We start from the raw sequence: 7,495 nt of genomic DNA on the forward strand, positions 1-7,495 counted from the left end.
ATATTTTATGCCTGGCCTACTCACCCTTCAAACTGAAACACAAAAACACTAAATAGTTGTTTAGCGGTATGGAATATACGATAATTGGCTGGTACTTACCCAGGCGGGCTTAAGATTTGTTGTAAAATAAATAATTAGTATCAGTGGTTATCGTTAACTCCACACCACGTTCTTATCGTTAACTGCTTGATAGATACCTGGCCCACTCCACGTTATATTAAAATTTACCTATTATGCGTCAAAGAGTCATTGAATAAATCCATTACGCAAAATCTTCCATGAAAATAAAAATCTAGTCCCTTTTTTTAAAAGTAATTAAAACTTTTAATTGACGGCGTTTGTTATTTGTTATAGAATAGTTAAAAATGTTATATAGTTCTCTCAATCACTTTAACTTTGTAATCGCCTAGTAGAGTTAAAAAGTTTTTTATCGACGATATTGTGTCTTAAAAAACACGTACTTCTTTATTCGCTTTGAAAATAATTTCTACAAAGTTTTGAAACAAGTGAGTCACTAAGTCCTCGTCTTATTGGCTCTACTGGCATATATATATATATATAAGGGCTAGTTTATTTTTTACCCAGAGGATCGGAATAGCGATTGTAAGAAGAAATACTGCTAACACTTTTGCCACTATTCCACGCGGTCATGATTTGTACAGTAGCTATTTTTTTAAGTATTGTTTTTGTGTACATATAAATTTTGTGTACATATATAAGCCTTTAATGTTTTAATAAATATAAATAACGTAGTAGTACTTTTTTAAGTAGATTAATATTATAAAATGCAAAGATTGCAAATACAGTTGTGTATTTTTGTTATCTTATAGTTATATATTACGACTAAGCCACTTATGTAATGATGTAACAGCCTGTGAATGTCCCACTGCTGGGCTAAAGGCCTCCTCTCCTCTTTTGAGGAGAAGGTTTGAAGCTTATTCCACCACGCTGCTCCAATGCGGGTTGGTGGAATACACATGTGGCAGAATTTCAGTGAAATTAGACACATGCAGGTTTCCTCACGATGTTTTCCTTCACCGTAAAGCACGAGATGAATTATAATCACAAATTAAGCACATGAAAATTCAGTGGTGCTTGCCCGGGTTTGAACCCACGATCATCGGTTAAGATTCACATGTTCTTACCACTGGGCCATCTAAGCCACTTAACCGAATATAATTTGACATAGAGTTAGCCTGGGACCTAGATAAGAATAAAGACATAAATTTCGGGATTTTCGAGAAAATACAGAATCGAGGGAAAACTAGATATCCAAAAAATATATTTTGATCAAATTTACGTTTAATTTTGATGAAATTAAAAATACTCAATACAAGATAGTAAAACGTTGCTTGGAAATAAGATAATCTTTAAGACGATCATTTGAAATTTTAAACGGACGCAAAGAAGACATTTTTATATCAGTTTTCACTTTATTCATTACAGGAAATTGTTAGACTCATAAAACCTGTAAAGGTTTACAGGTTTCAATGTTTATAGCCCAGCTATTTATTTTATAATTTTCCTGTTGAAACTAAAATAAATTGGATATTTTTTGGATATATACCAATTATAGTCTAAATGAACATGCAAAAAAAGTTGTTGCTCACTTAGTTAAACTCTAATTGATGAAAAACAAAAAAAATATATCTTTAACTTATACGACATTGTGCATTAACAAAATATATAACTGATTTTTATTATTAACTGTTATATAACATAAACAAGCTTAACCGTTTCGCGAATGCATCTGCACAAAAAAAATATTAAGAAATACATCGAGATAAATTTTGTACATAATTAAAAAATAGCGATCAGTATGCGAGTTTTTTATTTGGAATTAAAATTATTGTACACGGCGCTGTTTTCATTTCATACAAGTTACAGATAACGTCAATTGCACTATCGAATAAGTAAAAATCTTGTACTAACCGACAAGAAATTAAAAAAGGTTTCATTGAAACGTAATTCGCATCTTAGCAAAATATTTGCCCATGTTCTACTATTCGGTAAACGGTGAACGGGGTTCGGTAATATATATTATGTATAGCATGTCTGCTATATATATCAAAATATTATTACAATATTTTAAAAAGCAATTAACTTCATTCTTATTGATAAGTGATTATTATTTTTCGGCTTTAATAATTATTATCAAGTCCTTTGCCCAAAGGTCTGGAAGAGATCGCTCTCTAATCGATAAGAGCACTTTTTGTACTCACTAATAATTGCTTTTTTTGTGTTTATAACCGTTTGATTCTGTAACTCTTTAGTGTGTGTGTACAATAAAGCATATTATATTATTCTTTTATATATTTTCTATAGATAAAACATAGATGTAGCAAGGTTAAAAAATAGTGTTAGCAATTTGCATGCCTAATAGCAGAATGTACACTGATAACAAACATTTATTTATTTATTATTTGAACAATTAATACATATCATAAGCCATATGTACGATAGTTACAACAATAGTACTAAGTAGTGTCGTAGCTACTAACGCCCTCTAACGACAGCACGTTAATTTATCTATCGTTCAATATAAGCATAAAATTAAATATAAAATTAACAAACAAATATATTTTTAAACTTTTTAAAATATTAATTATAACATCTGTTTTGCACACCTACATTTAGAGCAAATAAATATATTATTGTTTTGTATTAAGATTTATTTGCCAAATAACGCGAATACTTAACTCGAAACAAAGAGAAAATGATGGTAATTAATGAATAATTAATTCTATTGTGCTGTAATTACTTCGGATCGTTTAAACTTAAAAGCAAATGCTATTACAGAATATTACAGTTAAACGGTTTAATAATTCAAGCTCATGAGGCTCATATCTTCAAACAACCATCATAGGATGGAGTGCTACACTCAGACGATTTGAACCTAATGCACCAAGAAAATACTTTTTTTTCTTGTATAGGTAGAGCAAATGGGCCACCTGATGGTAAGTGGTCAATGCCCACAAACATTGGCATTGTAAAAAATGTTAACCATCGCTTACATCGCCAATGCGCCACCGACATTAGGAACTAAGATGTTATGTCCCTTGTGCTTGTAATTAGACTGGCTCACTCATCCTGCAAACTGAAACACAACAATAGCAAGTACTGCTCTTTTGCAGTAGTATATCTGATAAGTGGATGGTATCTACCCAGGCGAGCTTGCACAAAGCCCTACCGCCAGTAATAACTTTACTGTTAGCAATATTTTCCGAAGGGGCGTTGCCTAGTGGCTCTACTTGATCACGCGATGGTCGTCGTGGATGGGACTGGCTGTTCATCAGTCAGCCAGGCTCACTTCTGCTTGAACTCTCAGTTGTGGTGGATATCCCATAAATAATATTTCAGTTGCTCAATTTTGATTTCTTTGTTCTATTTTTGTGTAAATTGTACCTGTTGATATACGTTTACTTTATTGTTGTGTACAAGTTTTGATTTATCTTAATAAAAAAAACTATTTCCATCCTGATTCCTAAAAATACCATCCGTAAACAGCCTGTGAATATCCCACTGCTGGGCTAATTGCCGAAATGGCCCTGTGGTAAGAACGTGTGAATCTTAACCGATGATTGTGGGTTCAAACCCGGGCAAGCACCACTGAATTTTCATGTGCTTAATTTATGATTATAATTCATCTCGTGCTTTACGGTGAAGGAAAACATCGTGAGGAAACCTGCATGTGTCTAATTTCACTGAAATTCTGCCACATGTGAATTCTACCAACCCGCATTGGAGCAGCGTGGTGGAATAAGCTCCAAACCTTCTCCTCAAAAAGGGAGAGGAGGCCTTTAGCCCGTAACAGCCTGTGAATGTCCCACTGCTGGGCTAAAGGCCTTTCAATTTCAGTGAAAAATACCATATCATACTGTAATAGTATGGTAATTATATATTCGTTGGTCTGCTATAAGTGAAGATATATTTACCCGTGAACATAGTTTATGTACTGCGGTGCTTTATATGTAATTAATGCGCAATATCAAAAACGATATTGGTAACAGTTAACGTGAAACTTTGATCCGGTAATTAGTTAATATTTTATAGATATTATAATAGAAACATTTATTATATGACCTTCAGTACATGCACGCTTTCTCATATTTTTTTATCGAACTCAGCTCAGATTACTCATGTTTCATTTTGATCAAGTATGAACAATTAATTTGGTGTCCGTTTACCATCAGGTGGCCAATTGTACGTCCGCCAATCTACTTTATAAAAAAAACTAATTAAACAAAACGAAATCGGAAAATGTGAAACAAAATGTCTTATTGCTAAAATAGCAGTCTTTTAGCAATCCATGAGTAGAGACCTCAACATAAAAAACATATTTGTCTTATTTATAAAATAATTTCTCGTATATATCAAGTCATAATCATTAACGAAGATAGGCTAGTAAGCGGACCTCTGGTCTTTTCGTAGACTATTATTGTGAATATGGTTGATTCTTAAGCGCTACACAGCGCTTACTAGATGATATAAAAAAGTCACCTTTAAATAATATAACTAATACTATTCATGAAAGGTCACGAGAGTACAAGTAAACTTTATCAATGAAGGCTTAGTAAGTTTCCGCCCTGAACCGGGGCCCTCTTGCGTGTTAGGCAGCGTTGATAACCACCAAACCACGGAAACTACGAGACTGAATCCTCAAATATTGATTTTTTGGAACAAAAAGTATGAATACACGGAAACTAACATTATTTGATAGACAAAAGTTATATTTCCGCCCGGGGTCGAACCGGGGGCCTTCTGCGTGTTAGGCAGATGTGATAACCGCTACACCACGGAAACTATAGGAGGTTTCAGGTAATATTTAAGTAACAATCAAAAATATTGAAATAACGTTCTATGTTTTAAATATGTTTATATGAATACTATTTAATCTATCTTAATAATAAGCGAAGAAAAAATTTGGTACCCCTTTTTAAGCATACAAGCTTAGAGGGTTGTGAGATTTGGCATAATTAAAATGTATATGGATAAGTGCACAAAGCTAAAATTCATGTATATATATATAAATATATATTTAATTATTATAAATAAATTTTATTAAATACAATAGAGTCCGTTATTAATGTCAAACACATAGTCATAATGTTTACAAATTTTCAGCTCGATGCGAATTATTGCAAGATTATTACTATTTTTTTCGTCTTTTTTGACCGGATTATTACTGTTAATGTAGGCTAGACTTTACCAGATGATCTTGAATCCTAATTGTAGTTAAGCTATATATTTAGAAAGGTCTTCCCAAGGTGCGACAAATCCGATTCTCTGATTTCTGTGTCCAGTTGGGCGTAACTGCCCTGTAACTGATTCAGACAACAAATAAAAACGATGGTGTAAGCTGAGAGATTTTAATTATAAAAAGTAATGTTTCCGCCCGGGATCGAACCGGGGACTATCTGCGTGTTAGGCAGATGTGATAACCGCTACACCACGGAAACTATGAAAGAGTACCGCAAATATTTCAATCACAATCAAACAAATCAATAATTAAAGGTATAAAATAATAATAAGTATATTAATTTCTCTCTTACATTATAAAATATCTGTATCAGGTCTCGCTCTTCCATAACTAGAACAAATTCGTTACATACCATAAATTATATAAACTTAAATGAAAAGAAAAACTAAAATAAAAGAAAACCTTAGTGTAAACAGCAACAAAATAAAATAATTTTTAATCCAAAATTTGTTTTCAAACATGCATGCATATGATTAAAAAACCTTTCGAAATAACAAATATTATAAAAAAATATTTTAACAAAAAGTATCTTGAATTTTACATTCAGTGTCTGCGGAATATTTTTAAAAATAAATACGAATGTTATGCTTCATTCAAAAATAATGCGAAATGAGCTATGTAGTCTACCTATTGTAGTTCGTAGCAAATAATCTCGTAGCACATCGTAGCGCATTGTAATTCGCTACCTAATGACTTCTTCGACTATTTCCCGATAGACCGGAATTGTTTTTGAATAATAACACGTTGAAATGAAAACTAACTGAAGTTGGCTTTTATATATAAACATATTCTTAAAATAATATTAATAGTTGAATATTTAGATTTTTTATTGACTTCCGTAGCGATTGCCATAGCGCTTTTATGTTACGAATTAAATGAAAATATATAAAATATAAAAGTATCGAGCTATTTGAAAATCCATATTGTTACAACCAATATTAAAACATAATGCATTTTTGTGTTCTATTACATTTTTTTGATCGCCTACGCTCATATAAATTTAATCATTGTGTATAATATAGTTATAATAATCATTGTGTATATTTCTGTTATAATTCATCTCGTGCTTTTCGGTGAAGGAAAACATCGTGAGGAAACCGAATTCATCGAAATTCTGCCACATGTGTATTCCACCAACCCGCATTGGAGCAGCGTGGTGGAATAAGCTCCAAACCTTCTCCTCAAAAAGGGAGAGGAGGCCTTAGCCCAGCAGTGGGACATTTACAGGCTGTTACTGTTACTGTACTGTTACTGTATAATATATAATATACACACGTTTTCTGTTGCGTTATTATATGTGTTGATTAAAGCAAACTTTCAAGTGATTAAGGAAGTTCATATAGGCAGGCAACAAGCTTTTTTTACCAATACCCTCGATATATTACCAAGTACACAAAATTCGAATTTGTCTCACAGCAACAAGTTACGTAAGCATTTTTACTACGATATACTGCGCAAACATGCTTTAAATATGAATTTGATTTTGCTACTCTATATCCTTGCTTCCTTTCTTAATAAAATCCGAAATTACATCCTGAAATTAGACACATGCAGGTTTCCTCACGATGTTTTCCTTCACCATCAAGTACGAGATGAATTATAAACACAAATTAAGCATATGAAAATTCAGTGGTGCTTAACCAAGTTTGAACCCACGATCATCGGTTAAGATTACGCGTTATATTTTGGAGAAAAAGAAAAAATGCAACAGATAAAATGAGAAAATTTCTACCACTACGCAGTGACAATTTGATAAAAAATACTCAAATTAAATAAAAAAACTCAGCATTTGTAGCGTGGTAGCGTGGGTAGTAGCCCGCACCACCAAAGCTCCGGACATTATATCTAAGAAGAGAGCCTTTAACTCGGCTGCCAAGTTCTACAAGAAGGTTCTCAAGAAGGCTCGTTTCAATCAAACTAGACGCCTTGGGACTAGATTAGCTTCCTATCCCCGTGGTAGTAAAGCATTTTGGTCCCTGCTCAAGTCGGTTGAGACGAACTTCAGTCGTCCATCACTGCCTCCACTACTGAAGCCCGACGGATCGCTGGACTTCACGGCAACAGAAAAGGCTAACTTGCTAGCGGCTAACTTGCTTGAACGTGAATAAGGCCAGTGGCCCTGACGGGATTCCAGCAAGAGTCAGACCTTGGAACACCTTCGTTAGATTGCCTGTCTGTCGGTTTTCTACAGAATATATGTCGGAGAGTGTGCCCAGGAACTATTTAATTTGGTTC

The 7,495-nt window shown here is 33.3% G+C and overlaps 2 non-coding genes across 2 annotated transcripts; both read right to left on the reverse strand.

Moving 5' to 3' along the window:
* Positions 1–4,730: 4,730 nt before the first annotated feature.
* Positions 4,731–4,803, reverse strand: Trnav-aac (transfer RNA valine (anticodon AAC)). The gene has a single exon. It is a non-coding gene; the product is annotated as a tRNA-Val (tRNA).
* Positions 4,804–5,386: 583 nt separating this feature from the next.
* Positions 5,387–5,459, reverse strand: Trnav-aac (transfer RNA valine (anticodon AAC)). Its single transcript has one exon. It is a non-coding gene; the product is annotated as a tRNA-Val (tRNA).
* Between the last annotated feature and the right edge of the window lie 2,036 nt (positions 5,460–7,495).

This window comes from Nymphalis io, chromosome 16 (genome assembly GCF_905147045.1).
Source record: "Nymphalis io chromosome 16, ilAglIoxx1.1, whole genome shotgun sequence".
Lineage (NCBI taxonomy): Eukaryota > Metazoa > Arthropoda > Insecta > Lepidoptera > Nymphalidae > Nymphalis > Nymphalis io.